Below are 18,072 nucleotides of genomic sequence, written 5' to 3' on the forward strand. Positions count from 1 at the left end.
GTGTTGTTCTATTATTTGTGGCATGTTCTATGACTTATTTAGTCTATGATGACCTCGAACAGTAATATCGTTTTTTTTTTTTTTATTTCTAGTACAGCAGTTCACCTTTTTTAAACATAAAATTATAAGTCTGAGGCCTTTATGGGGAAAGACTCAGCTGCTTAATCTGTGACTGAGTTTGGGATTAGAACCGTTAGCTCCTAAATGGATGCTTCTTCAGAGAGCAACAGAGCATCGCAGTACTACTGTGAAATCTGTCTTTACGGCGTGGAGAAGCCAAGTGACCCCATTACGAATGGCGTACATTGCTGTGCAATGAGCAGGGCAGCATTGCTGGCTGTTTGTGGATAAGGCGTGCTTTCGTCAAGCTGGTGGGCACCGCATATGCTCTCTGGAAGCCAGTAGACCTGAAAAAGAGAGCTAACACTGAAAAAAAATGGATGTGTGGGCTTTCACCTAATGTATGTCGGCACAGGGCCATGGAGCTATGCTGGTTTATTAAATGTAAGAGCTGCTGCTTATGTGTAAATTAGGACTGCCACCTGGCTGGTTTCCAGCTATCTTGCCTGGTTTTATTCTGAATTTGCTGGCTGCTGTTGGAGCTACTGTACAGATTAGTCTGGACATTCTCAGCAGAGATTTTTTGGAAGGTAGCCGGCCTTTTCTGTGTCAAAGATGACTGCATTTTACCTGTGTATTAACAATAAAGTGCCAGTGAAGTCACAGGGGTGATTATTCTAAAACATAAATGGTAGTGGTCACCCTGACAAAAAAAATGGGTCATTTAAAACAAAATGTAATAAAACCAGGTTAGCTTTATCTAAATAAAATGATGATGGAAAGGCATACATTATCTGTTTCCTTTTATAGCCTTTCTGAGTTATAACAGTTATGTAGATAGTATATTAGAAGCATACTTCGACACTTACTGCAATATAGATGAAGCAGGCAAGGCTAGTACATAGAAGTTTCATTTTCTAAGAACTTCATAAGTGTATTTCTTCATTATTTCTTTGTTGTCTTTTATTTGTCTGGCTCTAGAGATATGCCAGTTGATAAAACTGTGCTGAATTCAGTTACTAATAAGGAATACTTTTTCTGTTTTGTAGAGAAGGTGCTCAGAACAGTGGGTTTCCAGACCAGTCAATATCCTTTCTTCCACAGTAGCCATTATGAGCTAAATCAGAAAAGATCAAAAGTACAAGTGTTGAAGTTCATGTTGAAGTTCATTTCATGTCCAAAGTGTCTAAAGAATTATTTTATGATATCAATGAATTGCTATTTTTAAACAAGGGATGACACTTCTAAAGTTCAGATAGCTCCCCAATTTTTTCCTCACAATTCAAAGGCAACATTTGTATGCTGACTTTGTATAGAAATATATGTCTGTGCCTATATGAAGCCTGAGGCGCATTTGGTCAGTGGACCTCTTTGGCTTCATATTCCTTTGTTTGTGAAGTTGTATGATCTTTCTTATGGCTTTGAAATAGTCTTAGCGACCTCAAAACTACAAAAGCTACAAGACATTTGCATCATCCTGTATAGATGAGAAGGGGTGACCATTAATTCCAAGTAAGCCATCAACCCGATTTTTTTCCCACATATAATAGTATCCGGATGTTCTATGTCTGCTAGAAACAGCTCACTAGCACCTAATACTTACAGTATGTGTATAAACACAGAGGTCTTGTTTACATGCCAAATGCTTGCACTCACCCTGCTGTCCGGTGTTGGAAATAGAGTTGTGTGGCTGTGAGTGATTCTGGTCCTTTGCAGACATTTTAGTTCTGCAAATTGACTGATCAGATCATCATAGGTATTTATAACACAGGGGAAAAAAATAGGGATGGGTGGCATAGGCATAATTAAAGGAAAATATAAGTGCTATTTTCCAGATCTAATTAAGTCTTGGACCTAGGCAAAATACAAGCATTAAAAAAGCCCTCCCAAGCAGAAAAAAAAATGTTGTTTTGTGCTTCTCTTAATATGAGGTAATCTGCTGTGATCAGATGTTCAACATATTACAATATACTATTCTCATTTCAATAATTTTGGAAAAGAAGGCAGAGGAAATTTGATGAGACATGCAGCTAACTTTCAGGATCAAGATACTGTGTTCGGATAAGCTTTTAAATTAGCTTATTATCATCTTATATCCTAACAATTCATGCAACAAGTATAGAAATGTAAGGGCTGAAATGTATACCTTGTGAAGATTTTTGCATTCTGAACAGTTTCCTAGCAATTCAGATAACATCAAATTTGTCACCTTTATGGTATCTCACTTCGATGTCTCTGGCATTTTTGTTTGGGGGGAAAAAAGGTCCTAGAGATGCTGAAGCTTATAGAAGAACTTTGCCTTTGGGGGCAACAACAGCTCACAGTCTGGAATGTATCAGCACCCCCCCCCACCAACAATTACAGATTTTAAATTTTGCAACATTAAGACAATCAGAAAGAAAAAAAAAATCCTTAAAAATATGTACTTTCTGTTTACGCATGTAGAAATTATCAAGTAAGATAATTGTAGCTAATGGATTTTAAATATTCTGTAACTTTTGAGCACTCATGATATATATGTGAAGTTTTATTCTCCAGTCATTGAAACTCATGCAATCTTGCTGACTTTCGTCGATTATAAACACAACCGCTGGCAGAGCCAGTTTTGCTGGCACCTCATGTCAGATTCCTGAAAACATTTTCAGAAGTATTTCAGATACCAGGGAAGTCAAAACATTAGTACAGCATGGAGATCTATCTCCTTGTTATTCAGCAATGATCTAGGGTGCTTTTTTTTAATGTTGTTCTTATTTTGTTTTGTTTTCCTATAGGAAAAATGTTTTTTTACAATTTTCTCACAGCTGCAAAAAGCTGAATGAGCTTGGTCATGGCGATAGTACTCACAACCAGAAAGGAAACCATGTGTTCAAATACAACCCTGGTCCATTTCCTATTTAGGAAAATGTCAATGAATCTGCTAACCAAAACAAAGGTAAAAAAGGGAGCTAGTGTTTTCTGCTTACCTGGCATGTTTCTTAAACATGAAAGAGCAATGTAATTCCGGTCTATACCAATTAGATTGCACATTCTGCTATTCAGATACCATGCATGCAATCTAATTGTGTAATGAACATGTCTTAGGGTCACTACTTAAGTATCTAATATTTACTTTTGAAGGTTTTTACCTCTGTAGATCAGCATCTGTTCTGTCTTTTGCTTCAAACCATCACATAGTTGCTTTTCTAATAATTCTGACCTTTTCATGTGTTTCTGACAGTGGATTATCTCAAGATTTTTAATCTGTAAAAAATACAGTGCAATGCTGCTGGGACCTTGGAAAGTGAACAAGTAAAGGGAGGAGGCAGAAAACTTTGCTTGTATGATAGAAGTTTTCAGTTTAGAGTGCTGGATGATTTTCCAGTGGGAAAGACTTGTAAAAACAGGATGCTCTTCAAGTCACAACTAGGGTGTCAAATCTCATTAGAATACAAATACAACGTAGAGTCAAACTGAAGGAGATATGACCAAAATATATTGATGTGATAAGGAGGAGACCAACCATTGTGTAGTAAAACTAGCAACCTGGATGAAAAGCAGTAAGAACTGGAATTTCAAATGGTAAAGCACTTGGACATGATCAAAGTATTAATGATAAAGAAAATGCAGAATTGCTATGTATATACTTCTTTTCTAAATTTGGAAAGGTGAACCATGAGTCTGAATCATTTACGAAAGATTAAGTCCTTTATTCACCCACCAGCCAAACTGAAACCAAAAAGAGTATCAAACAACATATTCTAGGGGTAGTTTTTTGATATTTTTTTTTCTTACATCAAAGAGTTCTTGAAGAATTGGTTCCTCATATATCTTGCGTGATGCTTTTTCCTTGTAACTTCCAGAAAAACTGCTACAACTTCATGAAACTATTAAAGTGTTAGTGTAATACTACTATTTATTAAAGGCAAGTAGGAATACTTGAGTAACCACAGGCTGGATAGTGATACAAATCCTGGGTGAGAGGGAGTGACACCGCTGACATAAGATTCAGCTGGAAAAGAGTGAAAGATAAGGACTATAGTTGGTGAAGATCGTTTTCTGAAAAGTAGTTTTTCTCAAAGAATTTGAAGTGATACTTCGAGAAGACTATGATTGTTTGAGAAAACAGTTGTGTAGCTTTATTTGGACCCGTGTAGGGTGAATGGCTTCATGTTGCTTGACACTTATTCAAAGTACACAGTACCATACAATAACAGTAAAGCATAATGGCAGATTAAGAGATGGCTAACTGACAGATCACAAAAATAGCTGTCAATAGAGAATAGTCATACAGGTGTCTATTTCTGCTTTATATATCCTGCTTTTCAACATTTCCATCAATGTCTTGGAAGCTGACAAAATCACTACTGACGAGATTTCCATCTAGCAAAATAAAGGGTGCCCTGAAAACTACTGATGTGAAGAGTACAGTCATGCAAACTTGTGGAAACTGCTTAGAAGGCTGTCCCATGCTAAAATGTTTCTAATGTCAGTATTCAGTCTGAAGATCTCTGAAGATTTTCTTGTCTCTCTTTGGTTTCTCTGGTCACCCTGCATCTCATTGTTGGATAATTTCATTGACTCAGGGAGGTTTGGCTGCCTTTTGGCTGCCAAATGTCTTATAAGTTCTCTGTATTCATAAATGCACCAGTCTACTCCAAACACAATTCCTTAGCTATATCTGTAAAAACAAACCAACAAACAAAATACACTATTTTTAAGGCCAGCTGTCATCAGCCACTTCCATGATGTTAAATTTCCTTTCAGGCCAGGATGGTTTCATCTAAAATGCTCTTTGGGAGTGGTCCCTGACCTCTGCTAGTTCCCAGGCCATTTTCTGGAGTAGTGGCAAGGTCAAAATCCTGGCAGCAACTGCTGAGCCAGTTGACATTGTGGGCGGATGAGTTCCAGGTACTGAACTGTGCCTGCATTATGCATTACTGCAGATACAACCTTTCTGTGCAAATTGAAATTTTGCCTTCTCTCTCACATTTTTTAATGTGTACTCCTCTGACAAATCACATTCAGTACGGACGAAGCAAAACATGTATTTCCCTGCCCGCCATCGCCACTCCTAACAAATAAATCCTCACAGATACTACCTTTCCTGATCTCTACCATCTTTGCCAGTCACATAGAATGACACTCTGAACATCCCCTTCAACTCTACACTCTCCCTCAAGCATCTATCTGTCTAGATGCATCAGTAACCCAACTCAACTTACACTCACAGTATGAGTATTAACAACTTAAATAATGAATAATAAGAATAAAATCATCTGGGAGTAGGGAATTTGAAGTGTAACTTGGAATGGGGAAGGCATTGAGAGCACAGGGAGAGCTGTATCATAGAAAGCATGAAACATTTATAGACTGTACCTAACATATGGTTAAACATGAACTTTTAGAAAGATGTGTGAATAGGTAACCAGGGACTACAGACAGGGACTTCCTTTTCAGGGACTTGACATCTCTGCAAATGACCCTGGTCAGTAGATGTAACTACCCCCCAATTTCTTTTCTCTCTGAGAAAAAAAAAATGAAGTAGATAGACTTTTGATGTGTACATTTTCAAAAGAGTTGAGGAACAACTGGAAGCAGTATAGAAAATAACTGTAAAAATATTCAAGGACAGAAAAGAATACCATAAAATAGTCTGTTTATCAAAGCTGACTGGATAAAAAACATGTAAATACCTTCATGTTACCTGATACTGAATGAAAAGAACACTTACCCTTGACAGCAGCTAAGAGGTGAATAGGAAGAACCTGTTCCAACCTGAAAAAATGTTAGAATGGCAAGGAGTGTTAAGATATTCGCTTCTTTTTTGTTTAACTGTTTCTGCTTTGTATATACTAGAATATTTTTTCACTAAAAGTACTTAGTGTCACATAGATAGCTTGGGTAGGCAACCAGAAAAGCAATGGTACTTTTAACACTGAAACAGTCATGCAAAATTAGTGTATAAATACAGAACAGCCTTTGTTTCTGAACATTGATGATTTGTTGGAAGTAATGCCCAGATAATTAATGTCACTTTAATCTGCTGCAGCCTTTACCTGCAGCTTGTGCCTACTATTTGTTTATCCTTCCAGGTGTCTAAAAATATGTGTTAAACACATAGAAAGCATGTGCTACATGGAAAGATTGCTGAAGATCTGGAATGTAAAGCCCCTAAGCCAATTGCTTTGCATTGTATCTCCATTTAATGCACCTGAAGTGAATAAAATTTCACCAGTGATGAATCTGGCTCAAGCTGTTAATTTGCAAAACAATGTGGACAAGGGAGAAAATAGCTCTTTTCCTGAAGGTATTTCCCGAAGATATATATTAAGTATCAAAGCATACCATAAAGAAAACTGCCTCACTGATTTGTTAACAGCATATAGTACAGTGCAATCTGAGCAGATACTAGAAAAATGAGGGAATTTTGGACTGTTTCATTTAGTTACTTAATTATAAGATATTTTTTTTCTTTGCCATGATGCCCTGCATCATGTAATGACTGTAACTATTGGATAGCATAGACATCACTCCATCAGGCACATATTCCACAGTAATTTTTACTGCAAAGATATTTTCCCTTTTTCTTTTCTTTTTTCTTTTAATTCTCCTTCAATCTTATTCATTACCACTGGTTCTGCCCTTTGTTCCACCTGTCCAGGTCTTTGAGGACAAATATCACCTACTCCCTTACTGAGGATACTGAAGGGTCCTAGCCAGGGTCCTAGAAACATCCCAGTTAAGTGCCTAGAGATAAGGGGGATGAAGCCTGGCTTTCATTTGCTCTCCAGTAAGTGTATATAATGCACATTCAGAGCAGAAGAATGAAGGGAGATGTAAACTTGGATGCACTCTACTGAAGTCAATAAATTCCGTGGGGCCAGTATCTTACCCTTTCAAAAGTGTGGCTCCATTGATTCACATTACGATGAGGATCTTTCCCTGCATATTTTCATGGGCATTGAATAAAGTCTTCAGCTCTAAAAGAAGTGAATATTAGAAGTCTACAATTAGCACTGTAAAAAGCTTTGTCCTATTCGCATTGTCTGGCAGCAGCCAGCACAAATGTGTTTATTGAAACCCATTCCAGGGCATTGTAATTGTCCTTATTTAGGCAGCCTTAAAAAGGGAGCAATATATAATTCATGGCAATCTTTAAAAACTGGCTGACCAAGGCTCATGACAAATGCTTACAAATGGGGATTAAAACCTGAGTTGTCAGTGAGATAATTAGTTTATTCCAGCACACTGAAAGGCTGTGGTTGTGATGATGATAGGTGCCATCTGATGAGTAAGGAGTCATGTTACAACACAAGCACATGCTCCCTCTTCCCCTCCCCTCTCCTTCAGCATAGACCTTATTTAGCCAGCTATGATACTGCTTTTCAGAATGAAAAAAAAAAAAAAAAAAGAGTTGGTTTAACTCTGTTATTTTCTGGATCTTTTCAAATGGTGATTGACAGTCCCCATTTGGCTACAGTAGCATCCGAGACCACAGATGTCAAGGAGAAATATTTGCAAATTCTGTTCCCTCTCCTAAAGCAATTATTTTTAGTTTCTGACGAGCAGGCAACTATACCCAGATATTCAGAAACAGATTCCTAATGCAAAGGCTGACAGCAAATTGGCCATATTACAAAACAAATTGTACCCTCTGTCAGTAGGTTCCATACTCAGGATTTTCTTTCTGCCAGCATTGCTGGTCACACCGTGAGAAGACTGCAACTGGGTCATTGTTTCCCCATCATTTTTATATAGATCGGACAGCTGTGGAGGGAGAGCAGGAGGGGAAAATTAGGTAGCTCTTCTGCCGTAGCATAATGCAGAGCATAACATAATCTGCCGCTAGTCAGGAACGTATGCCGACAGAGGCTACAAGTAGGCTGAAGCTATCATCACACTAAATAACCTGTAACTAGGGACGCTTTTAAAGACAAACAGCTCAGTTTGCAAATTCTTATCCTGCAATCTGTGAGAATATAATACTGAAAATTAGACATATGATCGCTAGCAGCCATCTTACCATGTGCCTGATCCACAAATAACAGGAGAATGAAGACAACTGTGAAATAAAAATAAAAGTACAGCAGAACAGCAGAACAGCAACATTGCATTGTAGAATGTCAGCTGAGTTTGTCAAATAATCTTACTCTTTTTGTTCTTTATTACCTTCAATTCATCTAGGTTCGTAAATTTATTTTCTATATTATTACTTTCTATATTATTACTGTGCTTTGTGAGTCTTTTGCAATCAATCAGTCACACGAAGAGTTATTACTGGATTTCTTATGACAGGCCGTAAGATACATAGTCCATTCTAGAGAGAGTAGAAATATAAACCAAGTATAGGAAAAATATTGTGATCCATTAAAAAATGCTTCCAAAGAAAACATTTTTCGTAAGCACTTAGCCTGCAGATGACAGTAACTCCTATTTGGAACAAAACTAATAAAGATACATTATGAGAAGTTAAGCTTCAGCTCCATAGCTGAAGTCCTTTGCGCTAAATGAAGTCAAAGCAAGCTTACTGTGCCTGAGAGAGATGCCTATGCAAAGAACAGGTCTAGTGAAAACAGTTTTCCCCAAATGAAGAAGTTAACGAGCAACAGAGGAACTAAAATGCATTCACTTCAAAATAAATACTAACTCATAGACCAGGAATCCAAGTGTGAGTAGTGCTAGATATGGAACTTATTACCCAAGTAAATGTAACATAATACAAAAGTGTCCCATGGAAAAGCTGAGATGTTATTCATGAAAATGAAGCTTACAATTTTTTAAGAAGTGCAAAAGGACAGCATGCATTTTATTGTTTTTCATGCCTGTTTAGGACAGTCCAAGGAAGAAGTATGAATTGTTTCAAATTTAAACCTTGTGCCATGCTTAATTATGTTTTATCTGCTGATGTGACTACGGCATTGAAGGCATCATAATGGAAATGTAGTGATACTTGTAAAACTGAAATTTGTCCAGATCTCTGGCCATTAATACATTTCCTGTCACATGTATTGCTCCTGGTCTCACTAATTTCAGTCTTGGTGAACTTCCTCCTTTCATGACTGGTGAAGTGCCTGTGGCTGGATAACAGAGGTTAGTTATTTTCTAAATGTCAAGTTTTACAGGGCATAAATGATTACAGAATATAAGAAGCGTCGTGCATGCGTGTAATACTTTGATGTGTGCAGATTAAATATTTGATTAGATAAATCTTTTCCTGTTGCATCAAATGTTGCTTTGTTTTTTCTTTTTCTTTTTCTTTTTTTTTAAATTGGATAGTTGCATTATTACATTTGTGATAATGAAAGCAAAGGCATTTCACTTGTGAACTTGGTCATACCTCCTCATAGCTCCTTTTACATGAGTTGCTGGCTGACCACATGACCCAGTATGTATCATGATGTACTTTTGATATGATAAGAGTGTATATGGAAACACTCTTAGTTCGAGGAGATACTATCAATGTCCTTTTGCTGTGAGTAGATGTCTTGAAATGAACCTGCTAAGAGGTTTTCCTTGAAAGCTTAATTCTCAGAAACTGGTGACAGATTTCAGGTTTTATTTCATTAAGGAGGTATTTGTGTAGTTAATACTGCCACATCCTCCCTTTGGTCACACGCTAACATGACACTGTGTTGTGTGGGTAGCTCTCAGAAAGGGTCTGGCAGCAGTTTTATGGTAACCCCCTGTGCCAGCAGATGTGCTAAACTCAGCTCATGATGTTATGAAAGTGTGCCAGCCAGCTGGGGTTACAGGGGGTCGGTACTGGGCCAGGAGGTCTCTAAGCAAAAATGGTATTGGTGGAATCCGACATTTATGATCTTTGCAATAAAAGCTGATACCTTTTAAATTCAGAAGCTGAGTAGATTCAGGTAAAGCTTGGGTGTTTAATTGCTGAAATTTAAGCCTGGAAATTCTGTAGCCTGGCTAATTCCGTAGCAATATATGTGGAACTGCAAATAAAGACAGCTCAGTTACAAATGGCTGTCAGGCATGGCTTGCTTGCAATATTGAGAGTTAGGTAGAGATGGGTGATTGGCATGAGCTGCATATTTTTAGTTAATAAATGAAATATCCATATAATTACTGTTTTCACCTTTTTAATTGTAGAAGTGGTTGAAATAAGAAACAACCAGTTTTTAAAATGATTTTTTCATTACATTAATTAATAAACGGCTTTTAAAATTGATTATTCATAAGAAAATGGATCTGCTTGGTTGACTTTTTCCTTTTCTGTCTTCAGATTTGTCTTCAGGGCAAACATCTCTTCAGCTACACACCTGGCCTAGAAGAAACCTCACATTTCAAACTCAACTTGTTATGACAGTGCCTGGTATGACAATCCTGCTGCAAAGCAGGAGGTTTGACAAAGCAAATTGCAGTTAAGAAAAGAGCTAACCCTTCCAAGTCATTCTGCTGTTTCAAAGCAATTTTCTCTCAGTTCTAGGGGAAAAAGGTGTAATTTGGGTGTGCAAGGTTGGGAAATCTCTGTGGTATAATTCTCTGCCCAAGTCTATAGGTCTATGTTTTATTGTCATCTGCAGTAAGTCATGCTAGCAGTGCTGTCTGGGGCTGGCTTGCATCTCTGTACTGCCACCCTTACAGAGGGCTAATGGGAAGAAGGATTACTGAGGGTGGCATTGTGAAAGTGGAAAAAAAGCATTCCACAGGTACCTGGGTGTAGGAAGAACACCTGGCAGAGGTTTATGCAGCCTTCTGTCACTGTGTTTTCCTGTCTTTATGGGATCTTGTTCTGCTGGCCAGAAGAAAGACATAAGTCTTTGTATGCTAATCTAATCTAATGTTTGTTAACACCAACATTGTCAGTCCTCTGATGCATCTTCACATTTATGCACACATACAGGATGAAACAGATTCTGCTCTTTTCCATTCTGTCACACTTTCCCCTTGGAATGTCCTCAAATACTTTATAAACAAGATTGACCTGTTTATTCCAGTTTTTATATTCATCACAGGATAAACTGTGGCTCCATTGTATGTGGGGTGCAAAAGGGACATGGGAATGTTAGCTATGGACTCTCCACTTTGAATTACATGACTCAGGCCATCTTCTGTTCTCTATTAGAAACACAACAGGAGCTCTACAGCAGGAGCTCTGTCCTGTCTTGCCCTGCTCATCACACTCCCTACAGTCTGGTTGATGGACCAGGCAGGCTGTGGCAATGGGAAGTTACTGTCTAGAAACATAACAGTTCAATAGTTTCTTTCTACAAGAACCTGGCCTAAAGCAGCACAAAGGACATAAAATGCAATGAAATGAGTTTGGGGTTGGGGTTGGGGGCGGGGAGAGATAGTGTTTCCCTTTTAGGCTGTGGCATGAAAACAAACTTTTGTTTTTTCAGAGGGAACTTTGTGGCATATGTATTATCTTAAATATACATTTTTTCAAGACTTAGATTAAATAATATTTGAAGATAGTAAAACTGGCTCAAACTGATGTTCATAATACCCTTGCACAGTATCAGGAAATGAACATAACTCATGGTACAGGGGTACCACAGTAATGAAGACTTTAAGCGCTTCTGTATGGAGGCAGTAGGGCTTATGGGTCTGAACAGTCAGGGGTTGGCTCAGTGATCAGTAATGCAGTGGCTTGTTTTCAGATGTGCCAATGCCATGTCGTTAATGAGGTCTGGGTTCTTGCTTGCCAGGTTGGTGAGCTTAAATGTGTCTTGTCACTCTGTTTGCCCCTGGTAGCACTGATACTGCAAGCCCTCGTCCCTCTTGGCAGAGAGAATTGTGTCCTGAGGGAATATTTTAAGGAAAGGCTGAGGCGGAGAATAGCTTTCTAGTACTATAGCTATTTCACGGGAATACTAAAAATAATGGAATCATAGACAGCAGGAGTGGAAGAGGTCTGTTAAGTCATCTAAAATGTAACGATCACCTCTCCCATGTGTTTTCTGTAATATTGGCTGGTCTTACATTAATGTGGTAGTTTCTAAACTAAAAGCAAACTAAAACCACCTTCCCCCCATTCACTCTCTTCCACCTCCTTGCCCCCAGCGTCACAGGGAATGGGGGGATGGGGGCTGTGGTGGGCCTCTGACGCTTCTTCACGGTCACTCTCTGCCCCTGCTCCCCGTGGGGTCCCTCCCACGGGATGCCGTCCTTCCCGAACTGAGCCTGCGGGGGCTGCCCACAGGCAGCAGCTCTTCAAGAACTGCTCCCACACGGCTCCGTACCACGGGGTCCATCCCCCAGGAGCAAACTGCTCCAGCACGGGTCCCCCACGGGCGGCAGCTCCCCCCAGACCCCCTGCTCCTGCGTGGGCTCCTCTCCACGGGCTGCAGCTCCGGCCCGGGGCCTGCTCCTGCGGGGGCTCTCCATGGGCCGCAGCCTCCTCCAGGCCACATCCACCTGCTCCACCGGGGGCTCCTCCACGGGCTGCAGCGTGGAGATCTGCTCCGTGTGGGACCCATGGGCTGCAGGGGGACAGCCTGCTCCACCAGGGGCCTCTACACAGCCCGCAGGGGAACTTCTGCCGCGTGCCTGGAGCACCTCCTGCCCTCCTGCTGCACTGACCTTGGGGTCCTGCAGGGCTGGGTCTCTCACACTTTCTCACTCCTCTCTCCCAGCTGCTGTTGTGCAGCAGTTTTTTCCCCTTTCTTCAGTCTGCTCTCCCAGAGGCCCAGCCAGCATCGCTCCCTGGCTTGGCTCTGGCCAGCAGCAGGTCCCTTTTGGAGCTGGCTGGAGCTGGCTCTGATCTGACATGGGGCAGCTGCTGTGCTGTGCTCACAGAGGACACCCCTGCAGCCCCCTGCTACCAAACCCTTGCCACATAAACCCAATACAGTTAAATGTCACAAGCTTACAACTTTTACTATAATTCAAGCACAACCCTCATAGATAAGAAGCTTCTCCAGATGTATGTGCCATTTCCCCAAATTCAGTTAAACACTTATATACTAAGAGCTTAAATTCAATTACCATTAAAGGGAAATATATCTCTTAAGCTGCAATCATGTTCTTAGAAATCTCTTATCTATTTCTTTATTTATTTTAAGAAAATGTCCACCTTTAGGAAACAAGGCCACAAAGAGTATAGCTTAAGTATAGCAGTTACAACAATATAAATGTGAATCTAAGAAATCCCAAAGAAAAAAAAATAGCGGGTCTGAATCAACACATGCTTCTTAACTGGAAATCAGCCCTCACTTTCTAGTGTTAATTATTTTGAGTCACCATTCTGTTTCATTTCCATAAAAAGGGGATAAGGAAGGTTACAAATCTGTGTTGTCTACTGTGAGTGAATTCTCATTTCAAAGCTCTCCAGCCTACGGTATTTAAATGATGCCATCACTGAATATTTTTCCCCAGTCAAGAACTCAGCCTAATGAGCCAAGAAGAGCACATGCACATGTTTAGTCCCTAAGAAAGGATATTTATGCTCAAAGAGACCTATGGAGCTCAGAAAACTATACAATCACCACTTAAAAGTGTGCAGAGCTGACTCAAAACAGCAACTTTCTCTGGTGATGCACATAGTAAGAACTGCTTTGAAAGCAGCTCCTGTAAACCACTCTTCTGTTCTCTTTTGCTTCCCATACATTTCCTTTGTGCTGTGAATATTACAGTGTTGAACAAGAAGCAACAAGAAGCAACTCCATGATAGATATTTTAAGTCAGAAAGCAATTTCTAAGCAATTTTCATGATTTTTTTTCTTTTAACAGTGTTACTTACACGTGAAGGAATAGATTCTATTTTTCAGTTATACCACCATAAACATCCCACAAATTTAACTTGATTTACCATGGGTTTGCATACACAAACACATAGTTTGGTGGAATATTTACCAAATGTGGAGAGGGTTAAGTAAGACATCCCAAAGTTGAAAATGAGCTTGAGCTATTGAGGTAACTAGATACTCTATACATAAGAATATCCTAAATAGCATTCTTCTCATTTCTTACAGAGAAGGTAAAAGGGCATACTTAGTAAGAATCAGCAATTGAAAGAACTGGTTGCTGAAACATATACAAAGTTGTGAAAAGCCCTCATCCATATATTCAGCTGTAGTTAGGGGCAACATTAGAATAGGAAAAAAGTCATTTTGTGGTTTAGTTTAGTACCACCTGAATGCCAAAGAAATTCCCAGAATGTCTGAATGCCATATGCAGTGCTCTTGTAGGCTCACTGTTATTGTCCTGAGAGACCGTTAAAGCATTTTGATATTTCCAGGATGCAGGAAAGTTGTGTTTTGTGAGAGAGAAGGTAGTGGCTTTCTTTCTCCTAACAGCGTTGCTTACGCTTGCTGTCAGCTGGGTCCCTAGCATGCAGGGGACACTTGGCCACATGAAGAGATATTTCCTCTTTATGTCACCTTGCACTGGAGATGGCATACAAACCAGTTGTTTTAAGGGAATAAAACAGTTGATTTATAATCAGACAAGGTAATGGCCCTTTCTTTTTCTCACAGAAAACAAAGACCAAAGAGGTTCCAACATCTTAGACAAGATTTTCTCAGTCTGAAAGCTTTGAGAGGGTGCCAGTTCTGAACACTTGTTTTGGGGCTTTTTATCTACGAGATCTATTCTTCTTCTTGTGAAAGAAGTGAAAAGCAAATAATAATAAATGATTTTCATCTGAAAAAGACATGAGCACAAGTTAAACAAATGAGTATTATTCTTTTGATTAGCTCTCATTTGCTACTGAACTGTGAATTTGCTGCTTCGTTAAACATGAGGTGAACAAAGGGAAGCCTAATTAAAGGTTGTTACCTCTCCATATCATTGGTGCCTAAAATCCATCATATCTCTACTCCCTGTTAGATAATGCATTATAAAGAACTGATCACTGTTTTTGTCTCAAGGCCCAAATATGGTATGCTGGGTCATATGCTAAAAACGTTTGTCATAGATATGGTAATTACACTTCAGCAGTAAGCTACCTTATTGTCATTTTAGTTATCTCACAGGACTGAAAGCATAGCCCAGTCCTGCTGAAATTAATGAAAGTTTTCTATGAATGAAAGAAGGAGCAGATCTGTAAGGAAGAACCGTCCTGACATACAACACAACGTGTAGGTTGAAAATCAGGTTATTCACACATGCCTGGGGTGAACACGCGAGCTTGTTAAATCCCAGCGGAGAAAAGCAGCCTTGATACAACTGAAGAATGCTTCGTCTGCTGTGCACAGGACAAGGCATCCAACCGACAACATATTTCTTCCAAGTCATCAAGGCTAAACAGCCTGTGAACTAGGAGGGCAGCTCCGTGCGAAGAGACCTTTCATACAAACATCGTACCCTAACACATTGGATTAGCTAGCCAGCTCTAAGCCCAGCTTTGAAAGCCAATTTCGTCTCTAGCTACAATGCATATTAAAAATTATACCCATACATGTAAAAACACACAGAATCACATGTAGATTTTCATGTATAGCAAGTATGTATTTTAATGTATATATCCACAGCTAGACATTGGTTGTGTTTCAGTTTCCAGGCTTTGTCACATGGTCACATGCAGAGAAGCTATGATCTTTGCTATGTTTTACTTTCTGTGTTCAAATTCCCTGGTAGTCTTGATTGAGGAGAAATAAAACTTCTTCCACCTTTAATATTTGGAATATATTCAGCAGTCTACTTCTTTTCCAAGAACTGTTGTCCCACTCTATTAGGGATGTCAAACAAAAGCCAGGGGTGAGTGACTTGTAAATAAGTACATTTGCAGCAGGCAGAAAACAGTCAGTAGCTTGTCCTTGCAGGTCCTTCAAGGAGACAAGCTCTTAAGTTACCCAGTTACTTAAACAGTGGCCTGCTGCTTTCAGGCCAAAAATAAAATAAATAAATAAAATAAATAAATAAATAAATAAATAAATAAATAAATAAATAAATAAATAAATAAATGTGGCAGTTCAGGATGTTATTGAGAAAAAAAAAAAAGAATTTTGCTAGGATACAAAAGAAACAGTGAGTATATGACTTGGTTCTGCTATGTTTTCTGGACCCATTTTCACCAATAATTAGAGGTGTACCTGCAGCTCAGATATCATGGGTATGTTCTATATCCTTTTATTCCGGAACAGCATGAAGTCGGCACAGTTTTCTAGTGAATCTGGCCAACAGAACTGTTTATATGTTTATGTAGTTACTTACACTTGAGCAAAATAGGAGTGGAGAGCAGCAGAAGCCAGAGCCGGTACATTTCAGCCAATTACCCAAAGCTGCCAGCATCCCAGGAGCAGGTCTGTGCAGCCTGAGTTGCAACATTAGCTACTTCAAAAGCATCAGGTCTTTTGTAAGCCACACTGGACTTAGTAGACAGTTGCACTTGAGCACAGCAAATCCAAGAAGTCAGATGCATCCAACGTGCACTGAACTCGAATCAGGTCCAGTACAGAGTCCTGTGCTTGTATGCTATGGCTTTATGTCCACAATTTCCAAGGAGATATAAATTACTGCTAGACATAAGGATCTTCTGCTATAACTCATAGAGTTTTCTGCTCTGATGATGTTCCTTTAAAGATTGTTGTAGCTATCAATTAGGGATTTCAGGTATGTCTATATTTTATATCATGAATAGCATTAATTGTGTTTACTCCAAGAGGATTAGAAAAATATATATATCTGCTTTCACACTTACAATCAATTAAGCTCTGTGCCTCAGTGATGTTTATTAGCTTGGGCTAAACATCATATAATATGGTTAGATAGTTTCTTCTCAGAAAATGGACAAATGCAAGCTTATACTTGGCCAAAGAAGGTGGTATAAACTTACACGGTTTCTCTCAAAGAGCTTCAGATATGGTCTGGTCTATATGCAAAAGGTTTTGAGAGTAGGATACAAATAAACCTCAAAGTGATCAGTCTTAATCCAATATCAGAGTGGCTTTTTTGGTCTGTTTATGCCTCTTAAGAAGAGGTTTAAGTTAAATTGAAAAGCCATGCTTAAAGTAGAGCAAAGCTGTTTACACTGGGGATTATACTAGCATAGCTTCACCTAGACAGCTATATCAGCATGGCGGATAAAATGTAGACAAAGTCTGCAGATGTAATGTGATAAAAATGTAATAGGTTATAGGAAGGAGAGGAAGAAGGACAAGAATAACAACAATTTGCTGTTTGTATTTTGCAAGCTTTGAACATTTTTTTTTTTAAGAAATAAAAACATTTTTCTCTTTCCTGTTTCTATGTGAAAGACTCAAACAGACAATAGGAGAAAATAATCCTGTGAGGATTTAGGAAACTACATTGCTGACGATATAGAAAAAGCTGCCAAATTCAGGAAATAAACAGGCTGAAATAAACAGAAAAACAATATTTTATTTTCTCAAATCTCTTCCTTTTAAAGTAATTTTTTTCTCATAACAACCATATGCAAAACTAGTTCAGACAGAAATGTTACTGGTAAATCCAGGTTGCTTCAATGAAAATACATTATGCACAGCCTTTTACATCTGTGGCACACTTCCCTGGAAAGCATTTGCCCCTTCTCTCGCCAAGTGAACTCAAGCAAGCTGCATGTTGTTACGCATGCTATCTTAGCCGGCACAAGAGTGTAGCATTTACGAGTCTCCAGATAGGGGCTTAAAAGTTTGAGACGACAGTTTTCGTTTTCAGCAAAGATGGTGCCAGCTGGCCAGCTCTCGGGATTTCCCCTGTCAAGTGATCCACGAAGCAGCAGTGTTGGCACCAGCTGCACAGGAAACCACATATACCTGTGCCCTTGGAGGGAGGTCAAGTGCCTCACTGACAGCCTGCGGCAGGCATAAAAGAAAGAGTGGGAATGCAAAAAGAAAAAGCAAGTGATCGCTCCCAGAGAGAAACTGGGAGGGGAAAAGGTGAGTGCTGGGTTCAACAGCGTGTCCATCACCTTTATATATATGAGCTGGCCCTGTGAAAATGGAAACAGCTCAGCACTGCTAGAACTGGCAATCCTTGTGTTTTATTTCAGTCTCTGAGTACAATTAATAGGTCTGAAAAGCATAGTGTTATTGTTTATTGACTATGTTGTACTGTCTACTGCTGAAATGAATTGCTTTCTAAAATTATTCAAATATATTCAAACCAGAT

At 39.2% G+C, this 18,072-nt stretch overlaps 1 protein-coding gene across 2 annotated transcripts in view; it reads left to right on the plus strand.

Annotated features, from left to right (window-relative positions):
- Positions 1-15,883, plus strand: part of LOC310896774 (uncharacterized protein) — a 40,246-nt gene extending 24,363 nt beyond the window's left edge. Inside the window, exons 8-11 of one of the 2 annotated variants that reach the window (XR_014581828.1) lie at positions 2,832-2,992; positions 9,073-9,129; positions 10,280-10,369; positions 14,478-15,883. The gene's annotated coding sequence lies outside the window, so the exon portion shown is untranslated. Of the gene's footprint in view, positions 1-92; positions 2,433-2,831; positions 2,993-9,072; positions 9,130-10,279; positions 10,370-14,477 lie in introns of those variants that run through there. The other variant, XM_083829534.1, reaches the window with a different exon arrangement.
- Positions 15,884-18,072: the final 2,189 nt, after the last annotated feature.

Source organism: Anser anser (assembly GCF_964211835.1).
Source record: "Anser anser genome assembly, chromosome: 3".
NCBI classification, from domain to species: domain Eukaryota; kingdom Metazoa; phylum Chordata; class Aves; order Anseriformes; family Anatidae; genus Anser; species Anser anser.